General features: G+C 44.5%; 1 protein-coding gene across 8 annotated transcripts in view; it reads right to left on the bottom strand.

Moving 5' to 3' along the window:
- Nucleotides 1-16,271, bottom strand: part of SIRT4 (sirtuin 4) — a 44,162-nt gene that overhangs the window by 23,831 nt on the left and 4,060 nt on the right. For 3 of the 8 annotated variants that reach the window (XM_077294670.1, XM_077294676.1, XM_077294661.1), the window contains exon 2: nt 5,849-5,920. The exons of the other annotated variants lie outside the window; for them this stretch is intronic. The gene's annotated coding sequence lies outside the window, so the exon portion shown is untranslated. The remainder of the gene's footprint in view (nt 1-5,848; nt 5,921-16,271) is intronic. 8 annotated transcript variants of the gene reach the window in all.

The raw sequence follows: 16,271 nt of genomic DNA on the forward strand, positions 1-16,271 counted from the left end.
TTAATCCTGCTCTTCAGTCATTGCCTTGCCGGCCATCAATGTAACCAGAGCCTTTCTGTTGCATGTTCCTGCTCCTAGACTACTGATCAGCTAAGTTGGACTCTTAGTCCTAAGTTTGTTTGCATTTTTTGTTCCAGTTTACAGTTATGTCATTTTCTGTAGCTGGAAGCTCTTGTGGGCTGAAATTACCACTCCGGTGTCATGAGTTGACACATGAGTCTTAAAGTAATTTCAGGATGGTATTTTAAAAGGGTTTTCAGCTGACCGTGCAGTTCCCTTTTGTATCTTTCTACTATCTAGTAAGCGGACCTCGTTTTGCTGAACCTACCTTCATACTGCGTATGTCTTTTCCTCTGAACTCACCGTCAATATATGTGGGGGGCTTCTGTCTCCTTTTCGGGGGAATTTCCCTAGAGGTAAGCCAGGTCTGTTTTTTCCTCTATTAGGGTTAGTTAGTTCTCCGGCTGGCGAGAGACATCTAGGGATAAAACTTAGGCACGCCCCCCGGCCACTATTAGTTGTGTGGTAGGTTTAGCTCACGGTCAGCTCGAGATTCCATCACCCAAGAGCTCGTCCGTTATTTATGTGTCCTGACGTTCCCCTGCCATTGGGAACCATGACAGAAATGTGAGTATGTACGTTTTTGTTTTTTTTAACTTTTACGCTGGTAACCACGGTAAACATCGGGTTACTAAGCGCGGCCCTGCGCTTAGTAACTCGATGTTTACCCTGGTTACAAGCGAACGCAACGCTGGATCGCTGTCACAACGATCCAGCGATGACAGCGGGAGATCCAGCGACGAAAGAAAGTTCCAAACGATCTGCTACGACGTACGATTCTCAGCAGGGTCCCTGATCGCTGCTGCGTGTCAGACACAGCGATATCGTATGGATATCGCTGGAACGTCACAGAACGTACCATCGTAGCGATCAAAGTGCCACTGTGAGACGGTACCCTAACTCTAATTCCAACCCTAACCCTAAGGCTATGTGCCCACTTTGCGGATTCGTGTGAGATTTTTCCGCACCATTTTTGAAAAATCCGCAGGTAAAAGGCACTGCGTTTTACCTACGGATTTACAGCGGATTTCCAGTGTTTTTTTGTGCGGATTTCACCTGCGGATTCCTATTGAGGAACAGGTGTAAAACGCTGCGGAATCCGCACAAAATTGACATGCTGCGGAAAATACAACACAGCGTTTCCGCACCATGGGCACAGCGGATTTGGTTTTCCATAGGTGTACATGGTACTGTAAACCTGATGGAAAACTGCTACGAATTCGCAGCGGCCAATCCGCTGCGGATCCGCGGCCAATCCGCTGCGGATCCGCGGCCAATCCGCTGCGGATCCGCGGCAATCCGCTGCGGATTCGCAGCCAAATCCGCACTGTGTGCACATGCCCTAACCCTACCCCTAATTCTAACCCTAATTCTAACCCTAGTTCTAACCCTAACCCTAGTAGAAAAAAAATATATATATATTTTATTTATTTTTATTATTGTCCCTATGGGGGTGATAAAGGGGGGTCATTTACTATTTTTTTTATTTTAATCACTGTGATAGGCTATATCGTAGTGATCAAAATGCATCTGAAACGAATCTGCCAGCCGGCAGATTCGGCGGGCGCAGTGCGCATGCGCCCGCCATTTTGGAAGATGGCGGCGCCCATGGAGAAGCCGGACGGACACCGGGAGGCCCGGTAAGTATGAAAGGGGGGTGATCGGATCACGGGGGGGGGGGGGGGGGGGACCGGAGCACGGGGGCAGCGGACAGGAGGACGGAGGAGCGGACAGGACGACTTAGGGGGGCGGACCACGTAACGGAGCACTGGGGAGGAGATCAGTGGGTGTGGGGGGGGGACAGATTAGGTTTTCCAGCCATGGCCGATGATATTGCAGCATCGGCCATGGCTGGATTGTAATATTTCACCGTTTTTTTGGGTGAAATATTACAAATCGCTCTGATTGGCAGTTTCACTTTCAACAGCCAATCAGAGCGATCGTAGCCACGAGGGGGTGAAGCCACCCCCCCTGGGCTGAAGCACCACTCCCTCTGTTCCTGGAGATCGGGTGAAATTGGAGTTAACCCTTTCACCCGATCTGCAGGAGCGCAATCATTCCATGACGCATACGCTGCGTCACAGGTCGGATTGGCACCGACTTTCATGACGCAGCGTATGCGTCAAAGGTCGGGAAGGGGTTAATATCAGGGGAAGCTCAAAAGTAGTTTTTGATGACATATGGGGTATCGGCGTACAAAGTAGAAATTGCTCAACAAATTTTGGGGTCCATCTTCTCCTGATATCCTTGTGAAAATGAAAAAAAAATGGGGCTGAAACATTTTTATTTGAAAAATATTTTTCTTCATTTTTACAGATCCACGTTGTAAATTTTTGTGAAGCACCTGTGGGTTCAAAGGGCTCACCACACATCTAAATAAATTCCTACAGCAGTCTAGTTTCCAAAATGGGGTCATTTGTCAGCATTTTCCACGGTTTAGGCAATTCAGGGGCTATCCATACGAGACTTGACACCTCCAGAACATTGCAAAGTCAGCGTTCCAAACAGGGCTGTGGAGTCAGAGTCGGAGCCCATTTTGGTGGAATGAGAGTTGGAATAAAATGGACTGACAGACAATTATATAGTAGATTTTAGGAGTCAAAGGGTCACTTCCGTCTGTCTGTCTGTCCTTCTGTCTGTCTGTCACAGATATTCAATGGTCGCGGCCTCTGTCTGTCATGGAATTCAAGTCGCTGATTGGTCTCGGCAGCTGCCTGTCATGGCTGCCGTGACCAATCAGCGACGGGCACAGTCCGATTAGTCCCTCCCCTACTCCCCTGCAGTCACTGCCCAGCGCCCGCTCCATAATCCCCTTTCCCTCCAGTCACCGCTCACACAGGGTTAATGGCGGCGGTAACGGGCCGCGGTGTAACGCACTCCGTTACCACTGCTATTAACCCTGTGTGTCCCCAACTATTTACTATTGACGCTCCCTATGCAGAATCAATAGTAAAAATGTCATGTTAAAAATAATTTAAAAAAAAAAACCTGCTATACTCACATCCGCCGCCTTTCGCGCTCCTCGCGACGCTACGGTGACCGCTCCATGCAAGCGGCAGGTTCCGGTCCCAATGATGGTACGCCAGAAGGACCTTCCATGACGTCACGGTCATGTGACCGCGACATGATCACAGGCCCTGCGACAAGGACCTTCCATGACGTCACGGTCATGTGACCGCGACGTCATCACACCCTGGGACCGGAAGCTGCTGACTGCGGTCGTCACGGTCATGTGACCGCGATGTCATCACAGGTCCTGCGCGCCTGTGCTAGAAGGACCTGCCATGACGTCACGGTCATGTGACCGCGATGTCATCACACCCTGGGACCGGAAGCTGACGCCTGCACCGCGCACAGGACCAGGACTTCAACGGGCCTTCGGAGGGTGAGTATATGTTTATTTTAACTCTGTATACTACGTGGCTCTGTGCTGTATACTCCGTGGCTGGGCAATATACTACGTGCGTGGCTGGGCAATATACTACGTGCGTGGCTGGGCAATATACTACGTGCGTGGCTGGGCAATATACTACGTGCGTGGCTGGGCAATATACTACGTGACTGGACAATATACTACGTGGCTCTGTGCTGTATACTACGTCGCTGGGCAATATACTATGTCGCTAGGCAATATACTACGTCGCTAGGCAATATACTACGTCGCTAGGCAATATACTACGTCGCTAGGCAATACACTACGTGGCCGGGCAATATACTACGTGGCTGGGCAGTGGCTGGGCAATATACTACGTTACTGGGCAATATACTACGTGGACTGTGCAGGCAATATACTACGTCGCTAGGCAATACACTACGTGGCCGGGCAATATACTACGTGGCTGGGCAGTGGCTGGGCAATATACTACGTTACTGGGCAATATACTACGTGGACTGTGCAATATACTACGTGGCTGGCCAATATACTACGTGGACATGCATATTCTAGAATACCCAATGCGTTAGAATCGGGCCACCATCTAGTATATAATAAATTGGGTACAATAGTTCAATGCAGTTTTTGGGGAATATTTTTTTCATAAGAATTTGGAAAAGTTATGAAATGTCCTATAAATGTCTGCCCTATTCCTGATCTAAGGTCTAGACTTTTAGCTGAGAGGAATCTGTGCTGCAGTTTATGTTCATGGCAAGTAGTGAAGCTCCTCCTCTACAGATAAGGGGAACAAATAAACACACAGGGAAGGAAAGCCTACATTCATCTCAGAATTTCTGGAGTGAACAGGAAAGCAGGATTAAAGAAGGCAAGTACTTCCTAAAGCATATCTAACCTTTCAATAAACTGTGCATAAATCAATAGTCCAGTATATGTTGTCTCTGTATGCTTGATGTTTAAGGCCATGTGCACACGTCCGGAATTGCCGCAGAAATTTCTGCGGCAATTCCGCAACTGTGCCGCGGGTAAAACGCATGCGGAATTGGCATGCGTTTCCCCGCTAAATACTAGCGATTTACAAGAGTAATTAGCTTGCAGAATGCTAGCGTTTTCCAAGCGATCTGTAGTCAATATCTTATAAAGAAACAGGATACAATGCAGATATAACCATATATCATATGGCCTCTTTAATGCAAAACCCTCCCGGGATTAGGGATGTGAACAATGCCTATTTGAACCCCGGGTAAAGAAAAATCCGTCCGAAAGGCCCTTTGGGTGTTCTATATGGCTGGACCTAGGACCTTGATATACATCCTTCATTTATGGTAATTGCAGTCTCAGATTGGGGTACATAGTGTATCTGCATATGGTTTGGTATAGGTTCTGGCTTTATGTCGCTGCTTTATGCAGGCGGTTTGATAGGTACCTGTATGCCAGCGAACTATCATAGTTGCACCGAATAGTATTGGCTATTCAGCCTTTCGGATGGATTTTTCTTTACCCGGGGTTCAAATAGGCATTGTTCACATCCCTAATCCCGGGGGGTTTTCGCATTAAAGAGGCCATATGATATATGGTTATATCTGCATTGTATCCTGTTTCTTTATAAGATATTGACTAAACTTATAGGTCATGTGATATATTATCACTGTGCATTGTAAAGGATATGTGCCTTTGTTAACCACTGTTATTCTGGCGGATCATTTTGGGGATTGTGGTATTACATTCGTTTTAAATGTTTTTATTATTGGTGTATCAATAAAAGTTTGCCTTTTTTCACTCAAAATATATAGTGGTGTGCAGTTCCTTAGAGTGGTGCTTTTTTCTCCCTTGTTTTGCCACAAACAAATATATATGTCCTCATCAATCCTGTTACTGTATTTCCGAATTTGAGATGTCAGAAAACATTTTTTTTCCCCTTATATTCTATGTATAGTGTATATAAGTCATCAGAGCAGCTAATTTCTCCAAACATGAGCTAAGAGGAAAAACAAACTAAGGCTATGTGCACACGTTCATGTTTTTTCACGTTTTTTTTCGCTATAAAAATGCAATAAAACCGCAAAAAAAATATATACATTAAGCATCCTATTATTAGAATGCAAGCCGCAATTTTTTGTGCAAATGTTGCATTTTTTTTCCGCAGCGGAATCGAATTCTGGAATAAAATGCAGCATGTTCATTACTTGTGCGGAATCGCGGGGATTCCACACACATAGGAATGCATTGATCCGCTTACTTTCCGCATGTGGCTATGCCCACCATGCAGGAAGTAAGCGGATCATGTGCGGTTGGTACTCAGGGTGGAGGAGAGGACTCTCTCCTCCAGGCCCTGGGAACCATATAATTGTTTAAAAAAAAAAAAAGAATTGAAATAATAAATCGTGATATTCTCACCTCCCGGCGTCCCTCGCAGCATTCCTGCTCCTCGCGATGCTTCCGTTCCCAGTGATGCTTTGTGGCAATGATCTGTGCATAGTAATGGCTTGATTATTGTAGAATAATTTTTTGCGTTTTTTCGCTATAAAAACGTGATAAAAACGCGAAAAAAACGCTTACATATGCCTCCTATTATTTACAGTGTATTCCGCATTTCTTGTGCAAATGTTGCATTTTTTTCCGCGAAAAAAATCGCATCGTGGAAAAAAAAGCAACATGTTCATTAAATTTGCGGAATTGCGGGGATTCCGCACACCTAGGAATGCATTGATCTGCTTACTTTCCACATGGGGCTGTGCACACCATGCGGGAAGTAAGCAGATTATGTGCGGTTGGTACCCAGGGTGGAGGAGAAGAGACTCTGCTCCACGGACTGGGCACCATATAATTGGTAAAAAAAAAAAGAATTAAAATAAAAAATAGTGATATACTCACCTTCGATGGCCCCGGAGTCTTCCCGCCTCTCATCGGTGCATGCTGCCGCTTCCGTTCCTATAGATGGTGTGTGTGAAGGACCTGCGATGACGTCGCGGTCTTGTGATTGGTCGCGTGACCGCGACGTCATCGAAGGTCCTACACACACACCATCTATAGGAACGGACGCAGCTGAGGAGATTGGCTGTCTGCAGGTGAGCATAACCATTTTTTTTATTATTTTTAAACATTCTATCTTTTACTATTGATGCTGCATAGGCAGCATCTATAGTAAAAAGTTGGTCACACTTGTCAAACACTATGTTTGACAAGTGTGACCAACCTGTCAGTCAGTTTTTCAAGCGATGCTACAGATCGCTTGGAAAACTTTAGCATTCTGCAAGCTAATTTCGCTTGCAAAATGCTAAAAAAAACGTGAAAAAACAGGGGAAAAAACGCAAAAAAAAAAAATGCGGATTTCTTGCAGAAAATTTCCAGTTCTAATACCCTAAATGAATCACTTAAAGGGAATCTGTCACCCCATTTTAGGCCTATAAGCATTCTATAATGCTGTAGATAAGCCCTGATGTAACCTGAAAGATAAGAAAAACAAATTAGATTATACTCACCCAGGGGAGGTCCGGGTCCGGCGCCTCCCATCTTCATACGATGACGTCCTATTCCTGCTGCGGCTCCTGAGCAGGCGTACTTTGCCCTGTTGAGGGCAGAGCAAAGTACTGCAGTGCGCAGGCGCGGGCCTCTCTGACCTTTCCCGGCACCTGCGCACTGCAGTACTTTGCACCCCTGATGGTGGTGGCCTTAGCTTATAGGCTTATAAATGGGGTGACAGATTCCCTTTAAACATGAGCCATGTATGAGGGAGTCAGAGTCGTGGAGTCAGTGTCATGGGAATTGTGGAGCTGGAGTTTTGGCTTACCGACTCCACAGCCCTGGTTCCAAAACGTCACTCCTTCCTTTCTGAGCCCTGCCATGCACTCAAAAAATAGTTTTCCCCCCACATATGGGCTATCAGCATGTTCAGGAGAAACTGCACAACACATTTTGGGTTCATTTTCTGTTACCCTTGTGAAAATAAAAAAAATTGGGGCTAAAAACATTTTTGTGGGAAAAAGATTTTTCAGTAATTTTCATGGCTCAACATTATAAACATATGTGAAGCACTTGGGGGCTCAAGTTGCTCACCACACATATAAATATGTTCCTTGAGTTTCCAAAGTGGGGGTCACTTGTGAGCAGTTTACACTGTTTAGCACATCAGGGGCTCTACAAATGCAACATGGAATCTGCTAATTATTCCAGCAAATTTTGCATTCAAAAAGTCAAATGGCGATCCTTCACTTCCAAACAATGCTGTGCTCCTAAACAGTAGTTTTCCTTCACATATTGGTATACCCAGGAGAAATTGCACAACACATTTTATGGTGCAATCTCTTCTGTTATCTTTGTGAAATTTGAAAAATGTGGGTCTAAAGGTACCGTCACACTCAACGAGAACGACAACGATCAATGACGTTGCAGCGTCCTGGATAGCGATCTCGTTGTGTTTGACACGCAGCAGCGATCTGGATCCTGCTGTGATATCGCTGGTCGGAGCTAGAAGGCCAGCACCTTATTTCGTCGCTGATCACCCGCTGTCATCGCTGGATCGGTGTGTGTGACACCGATCCAGCGATGTGTTCACTTGTAACCAGGGTAAACATCGGGTTACTAAGCACAGGGCCGCGCTTAGTAACCCGATATTTACCCTGGTTACCATTGTAAAAGTAAAAAAAAAAAAACAGTACATACTCACCTTCTGAAGTCTGTCACGTCCCCCGGCGTCCACGTGCTGCTGCAGGGAGCTTTCCCTGCACTGACTGTGTGAGCGCCGGCCGGCCGTAAAGCAGAGCACAGCGGTGACGTCACCGCTGTTACTGCCGGCGCCGCTGACACATTCAGTGCAGGGAAAGCTCTCTGCAGCAGCGCGTGGACGCCGGGGGACGTGACAGACATCGGAAGGTGAGTATGTACTGTTTTTTTTTTACTTTTACAATGGTAACCAGGGTAAATATCGGGTTACTAAGCAATTTTCCAACTTTGAATTTTTATGCCCTTAAATCACAGAGATATGTCACACAAAATACTTAATAAGTAACATTTCCCACATGTCTACTTTACATCAGCACAATTTTGGAACCAACATTTTTTTTTGTTAGGGAGTTATAAGGGTTAAAAGTTGACCAGCAATTTCTTATTTTTACAACACCATTTTTTTTTTTTTTTTTTTTTTAGGGACCACATCACATTTGAAGTCATTTTGAGGGGTCTATATGATAGAAAATAACCAAGTGTGACATCATTCTAAAAACTGCACCCCTCAAGGTGCTCAAAACCACATTCAAGAAGTTTATTAACCCTTCAGGTGTTTCACAGGAATTTTTGGAATGTTTAAATAAAAATGAATATTTAACTTTTTTTCACACAAAATTTACCTCAGCTCCAATTTGTTTTATTTTACCAAGGGTAACAGGAGAAAATGGACCCCAAAATTTGTTGTACAATTTGTCCTGAGTACGCTGATACCCCATATGTGGGGGTAAACCACTGTTTGGGCGCATGGCAGAGCTCGGAAGGGAAGGAGCGCCGTTTGACTTTTCAATGCAAAATTGACTGGAATTGAGATGGGACACCATGTGACATTTGGAGAGCCCCTGATGTGCCTAAACATTGAAACCCCAAACAAGTGAGACCATTTTGGAAAGTAGACCCCCTAAGGAACTTATCTAGATGTGTTGTGAGAGCTTTGAACCCCCAAGTGTTTCACTACAGTTTATAACACAGAGCCGTGAAAATAAAAAATCTTCCACAAAAATTATTTTTTAGCCCCCAGTTTTGTATTTTTCCAATTGTAGCAGGAGAAACTGGACCCCAAAAGTTGTTGTCCAATTTCTCCCGAGTACGCTGATACCCCATATGTGGGGGGAACCACCGTTTGGGTGCATGGCAGAGCTTGAAAGGGAAAGAGCGCCATTTGGAATGCAGACTTAGATGGATTGGTCTGAAGGCGTCACGTTGCATTTGCAGAGCCCCTGATGTACCTAAACAGTAGAAACCCCCCACAAGTGACCCCATATTGGAAACTAGACCCCCCCAAGGAACTTATCTAGATGTGTTGTGAGAACTTTGAACCCCCAAGTGGTGTTTCACTACAGTTTATAACGCAGAGCCGTGAAAATAAAAAATCATTATTTCCCCTCAAAAATGTTTTTTTAGCCCCCCAAATTTGTATTTTCCCAAGGGTAACAAGAGAAATTGGACCCCAGAGGTTGTTGTCCAATTTGTTCCGAGTACGCTGATACCCCATATGTTGGGGTAAACCCGTTTGGGCGCACGGGAGAGCTCGGAAGGGAATGAGCACTGTTTTACTTTAACGCAGAATTGGCTGGAATTGAGATCGGACGCCATGTCGCGTTTGGAGAGCCCTGATGTGCCTAAACAGTGGAAACCCCCAATTGTAACTGAAACCCTAACACACCCCTAACTCTAATCCCAACCACACCCCTAACTCCAACACACCACTAACCCTAATCCCAACCGTAAATGTAATCCAAACCCTAAGGTCTCTTTCACACTTGCGTCGTTTGGCCTCCGTCGCAATCCATCGTTTTGGGAAAAAAACAGATCCTGCAAATGTGCTTGCAGGATGCGTTTTTTTTCCCATAGACTTGTATTAGCAACGGATGGCCACACGTCGACGTCCGTCGTGTGACGGATCCGTCGTGTTTTGGCGGACCATTGTCACAAAAAAAGTTCAATGTAACTTTTTTTGTCCGTCACGTCCATTTTCTACTGCGCATGCTTGGCCAAAACTCCGCCCCCTCCTCCCCGAACTTCAGAATGGGCAGCGGATGCATTGAAAAACTGCATCCGCTGCCCACATCGTGCACAAATTTCACAACGTGCACAAATTTCACAACGTGCGTCGGTACGTCGGCCCGACGCATAGCGTGTGAAAATAGCCTAACCCTAACTTTAGCCCCAACCCTAACTGTAGCCCCAACCCTAACTTTAGCCCCAGCCCCAACTTTAGCCCTAACCCTAGCCCCAACTGTAGCCCTAACAGGAAAATGGAAATAAATACTTTTACATTTTATTATTTTTCCCTAACTAAGGGGGTCATGAAGGGGGGTTTGATTTACTTTTATAGCGTTTTTTTTAGCGGATTTTTATGATTGGCAGCTTTTTATTGCAAAAAATAGTTTTTGCGTCTCCACATTTTGAGAGCTATAATTTTTCCATATTTTGGTCCACAGAGTCATGTGAGGTCTTGTTTTTTGCGGGACAAGTTAACTTTTTTATTGGTAACATTTGTCGGGCACGTGACATTTTTTGATCGCTTTTTATTCCGATTTTTGTGAGGCAGAATGAAAAAAAAAACAGCTATTCATGAATTTCTTTTGGGGGGGCGTTTATACCGTTCCATGTTTGGTAAAATTGTTAAAGCAGTTTTATTTTTCAGGTCAGTATGATTACAGCGATACCGCATTTATATCATTTTTTTATGTTTTGGTGCTTTTATAAGCTAAAAACTATTTTATAGAAAAAAAATAAATTATTTTTGCATCACTTTATTCTGAGGACTATAACTTTTTTCACTGATGATGCTGTATGGCGGCTCGTTTTTTGCGGGACAAGATGACGTTTTCAGTGGTACCATGGTTATTTATATCCGTCTTTTTGATCGCGTGTATTTCACTTTTTGTTCGGCGGTATGATAATAAAGCGTTGTTTTTTGCCTTTTTTTTTTTACGGTGTTCAGTGAAGGGGTTAACTAGTGGGACAGTTTTATAGGTTGGGTAGTTACGGACGCGGCGATACTAAATGTGTGTACTTCTATTGTTTTTGTTTTAATTTAGATAAAGAAATGTATTTATGGGAACAATATTTTTTTTTCTTCTTTATTTAGGAATTATTTTTTTATTTTACACATCTAATTTTTATTTTTTTTTCACATTATCACATTGTCCCAGGGGGGACATCACTATATAGTGACAGATCGCTGATCTGACAGTTTGCAGAGCACTGTGTCAGGTCAGCGATCTGACGTGCACTACTCCAGGCTTACAGGCGCCTGCTCTGAGCCACCTCCTTGCAGGACCCGGAAGTAGCCCTGTGGCCATTTTGGATCCGGGGCCAGCAGGGAGGAGACGCTTGGTACAAGGTGAGCACATCGCCTTCTACCGAGGGTCTCAGGGATGCTTTCCTATGCCCCCAGGATGCTGCGATCATGTTTGATCGCAGTGTTCCGGGGGTTAATGTGCAAGGAGCGGTCCGTGACCGCTCCTGGCACATAGTACCGGATGTCAGCTGCGACCGATTGCATATGACGTACTATGCCGTCACTGGGAATTAAGTCCCAGGTCACCTCGACGGGATAGTACATCATATGGGATTAAGGGGTTAATGATACCATTTTGGTGGAGATATGATCTTTTCATCGCCCGTTATTGCACTGTAATGCAATATCGCGGTGACCAAAAAAAAATAATTCTGGCGTTTTGATTTTTTCCTCGCTACGTCGTTTAGCGATCAGGTTAATTTTTTTTATTGATAGATCGGTGATTCTGAAAATGGCGATACCAAACATGTGTATGTTTGATTTTATTTTTATTTTGAATGGGGCGAAAGGAGGGCGATTTAAACTTTGTTTTTTTATTATTTTCATATTGTTAACCCCTTCATGACCTTTTCCGTTTTTACGTGTTCGTTTTTCACTCCCCTCCTTCCCAGAGCCATAATTTTTTCATTTTTCCGTCAATATGGTCATGTGAGGTCTTACTTTTTGTGGGACGAGTCGTACTTTTGAACGACATCATTGGTTTTACCATGACGTGTACTAGAAATTGGGAAAAAAATTCCAAGTGCGGTAAAATTGCAAAAAAAGTGCAATCCCATGCGTGTTTTTTGTTTGGCTTATTTGCTAGGTTCACTAAATGCTAAAACTGACCTGCCATCATGATTCTCCAGGTCAGTACGAGTTCATAGATAAAAAATAACCTAAACATGTTTGGTGTCTAACTAGTGAAAAAAAATCCAAACTTTGCTAAAAAAATAAATAAATAAATAGCGCCATTTTCTGATACCCGTAGCGTCTCCATTTTTCGTGATCTGGGGTCGGGTGAGAGCTTATTTTTTGCATGCAGAGCTGACTTTTTAGTGATACCATATTGGTGCAGATACGTTCTTTTAATCGCCCATTATTGCATTTTAATGCAATGTCGCAGCGACCAAAAAAAACAATTTTGGCGTTTCGAATTTTTTTCTCGCTACGCCGTTTAGCGATCAGGTTAACCCCTTCCCGACATTTGACGTACTATCCCGTCGAGGTGGGGTGGGCCCGTATGACCGCCGACGGGATAGTACGTCATCACCGATCAGCGGCGCTCACGGGGGGAGCGCGGCCGATCGCGGCCGGGTGTCAGCTGCATATCGCAGCTGACATCCGGCACTATGTGCCAGGAGCGGTCACGGACCGCCCCCGGCACATTAACCCCCGGCACACCGCGATCAAACATGATCGCAGTGTACCGGCGGTATAGGGAAGCATCGCGCAGGGAGGGGGCTCCCTGCGGGCTTCCCTGAGACCCCCGGAGCAACGCGATGTGATCGCGTTGCTGCGAGGGTCTCCTACCTCCTTCCTGGCTGCAGGTCCCGGATCCAAGATGGCCGCGGCATCCGGGTCCTGCAGGGAGGGAGGTGGCTTACCGAGTGTCTGCTCAGGGCAGACACTTGGTAAGCCTGCAGCCCTGCACAGCAGATCGTCGATCTGGCAGAGTGCTGTGCACACTGCCAGATCAATGATCTGTGATGTCCCCCCCTGGGACAAAGTAAAAAAGTTAAAAAAAAATTTTTCCACATGTGTAAAAAAAAAAAAAAAAAAAATCCTAAATAAATAATAAAAAAAAAATATATATTATTCCCATAAATACATTTCTTTATCTAAATAAAAAAAACAAAACAATAAAAGTACACATATTTAGTATCGCCGCGTCCGTAACGACCCAACCTATAAAACTGCCCCACTAGTTAACCCCTTCAGTAAACACCGTAAGAAAAAAAAAAAAAAAACGAGGCAAAAAACAACGCTTTATTACCATACCGCCGAACAAAAAGTGGAATAACACGCGATCAAAAAGACTGATATAAATATCCATGGTACCGCTGAAAACGTCATCTTGTCCCGCAAAAAACAAGCCGCCATACAACATTATCAGCAAAAAAATAAAAAAGTTATAGTCCTGAGAATAAAGCGATACGAAAATAATTATTTTTTCTATATTTTAGTTTTTATCGTATAAAAGCGCCAAAACATAAAAAAATGATATAAATGAGGTATCGCTGTAATCGTACTGACCCGAAGAATAAAACTGCTTTATCAATTTTACCAAACGCGGAACGGTATAAACGCCTCCCCCAAAAGAAATTCATGAATAGCTGGTTTTTGGTCATTCTGCCTCACAAAAATCGGAATAAAAAGCGATCAAAAACGGTCACGTGTCCGAAAATGTTACCAATAAAAACGTCAACTCGTCCCGCAAAAAACAAGACCTCACATGACTCTGTGGAGCAAAATGTGGAAAAATTATAGGTCTCAAAATGTGGAGACGCAAAAACTTTTTTGCTATAAAAAGCGTCGCTGGTTTCACACTTGCGTTTTTGTCTGCAGCGTTTTTTGCACAAAAAAACGCATGCGTTTTTTCCCTATATTTAACATTGAAAACGCATGCGGTTTTTTTGTACGCGTTTGGTCGCATTTTCAAACGCATGCGTTTTTTTTCTGCATGCGTTCATTTTCAGAAATACAACCTGCAGTATTTTCTTGCGTTTTTAAGCACATGCGTTTGTTTGCGTTAAAAACGCATGCATTTAAACACACTGAAAAGCCACCCACCACCATCAAGGTGATAAAGGGATCCAAACCCTAACCCTACCCCTAACCTCACCCCTAACCGTTTAATGAACATTTTCTGACAGTCATAGTGCCACGTATTTCAGTGCCACGTATTTCAGTGCCACGTATTTCAGTGCCACGTGTTTCAGTGCCACGTATTTCAGTGCCACGTATCACATATTTCAGTGCCACGTATCACGTATTTCAGTGCCACGTATCACGTATTTCAGTGCCACATATTTTAGTACCACGTATTTCAGTGCCACGTATTTCAGTGCCACGTATTTCAGTGCCACGTATTTCAGTGCCACGTATTTCAGTGCCACGTATTTCAGTGCCACGTATCACGTATTTCAGTGCCACGTATTTCAATGCCACGTATTTCAGTGCCACGTATTTCAGTGCCACGTATTTCAGTGCCACGTATTTCAGTGCCATGTATCACGTATTTCAGTGCCACGTGTTTCAGTGCCACGTATTTAAGTGCCACGTATCACGTATTTCAGTGCCACGTATTTCAGTGCCACGTATCACGTATTTCAGTGCCACGTATTTCAGTGCCACGTATTTCAGTGCCACGTATTTCAGTGCCACGTATTTCAGTGCCACGTATTTCAGTGCCACGTATCACATATTTCAGTGCCACGTATTTCAGTGCCACGTATTTCAGTGCCACGTATTTCAGTGCCACGTATTTCAGTGCCACGTATTTCAGTGCCACGTATCACGTATTTCAGTGCCACGTGTTTCAGTGCCACGTATTTAAGTGCCACGTATCACGTATTTCAGTGCCACGTATTTCAGTGCCACGTATTTCAGTGCCACGTATTTCAGTGCCACGTATTTCAGTGCCACGTATTTCAGTCACGTTTAGGGTTAGGGTTAGGGGTAGGGTTAGGGTTAGGGCTAGGGTTGGAGGTAAAGTTAGGGTTGGGGCTAAAGTTAGGGTTGGGGCTAAAGTTAGGGTTGGGGCTAAAGTTAGGGTTAGGGTTTGGATTACATTTACGTTTGGATTAGGGTTGGGATTAGAATTATGGGTGTGTCAGGGCTAGGGGTGTGGTTAGGGTTACCGTTGGGATTAGGGTTAGGGGTGTGTTTGGGTTAGGGTTTCAGGTAGAATTGGGGAGTTTCCACTGTCCAGGCACATCAGGGGCTCTACAAGCGCGACATGGCGTCCAATCTCAATTCCAGCCAATTCTGCGTTGAAAAAGTAAAACAGTGCTCCTTCCCTTCCGAGCTCTCCCGTGCGCCCAAAAAGGGGTTTACCCCAACATATGTGTTATCAGCGTACTCGGGACAAATTGAACAACAACTTCTGGGGTCCAAGTTCTCTTGTTATCCTTAGGAAAATAAAAATTTTGGGGGCTAAAAATCATTTTTGTGGGAAAAAAAAGATGTTTTATTTTCACGGCTCTGCGTTATAAACTGTAGTGAAACACTTGGGGGTTCAAAGTTCTCACAACACATCTAGATAAGTTCCTTGGGAGGTCTAGTTTCCAATATGGGGTCACTTGTGGGGGGTTTGTACTGTTTGGGTACATCAGGGGCTCTGCAAATGCAACGTGACGCCTGCAGACCAATCCATTTAAGGCTGCATTCCAAATGGCGCTCCTTCCCTTCCGAGCTCTGTCATGCACCCAAACAGTGGTTCCCCCCCACATATGGGGTATCAGCGTACTCAGGACAAATTGGACAACAACTTTTGGGGTCTAATTTATCCTGTTACCCTTGTGAAAATACAAAACTGGGGGCTAAAAAATCATTTTTGTGAAAAAAAAAAAAGAATTTTTATTTTCACGGCTTTGCGCTATAAACTTTAGTGAAACACTTGGGGGTTCAAAGTTCTCAAAACACATCTAGATAAGTTCCTTGGGAGGTCTAGTTTCCAATATGGGGTCACTTGTGGGGGGTTTGTACTGTTTGGGTACATCAGGGGCTCTGCAAATGCAACGTGACGGCTGCTGACCAATCCATTTAAGTCTGCATTCCAAATGGCGCTCCTTCCCTTCCGAGCTC

This window comes from Ranitomeya variabilis, chromosome 1 (assembly GCF_051348905.1).
Source record: "Ranitomeya variabilis isolate aRanVar5 chromosome 1, aRanVar5.hap1, whole genome shotgun sequence".
In the NCBI taxonomy this organism is placed as follows: Eukaryota; Metazoa; Chordata; class Amphibia; order Anura; family Dendrobatidae; genus Ranitomeya; species Ranitomeya variabilis.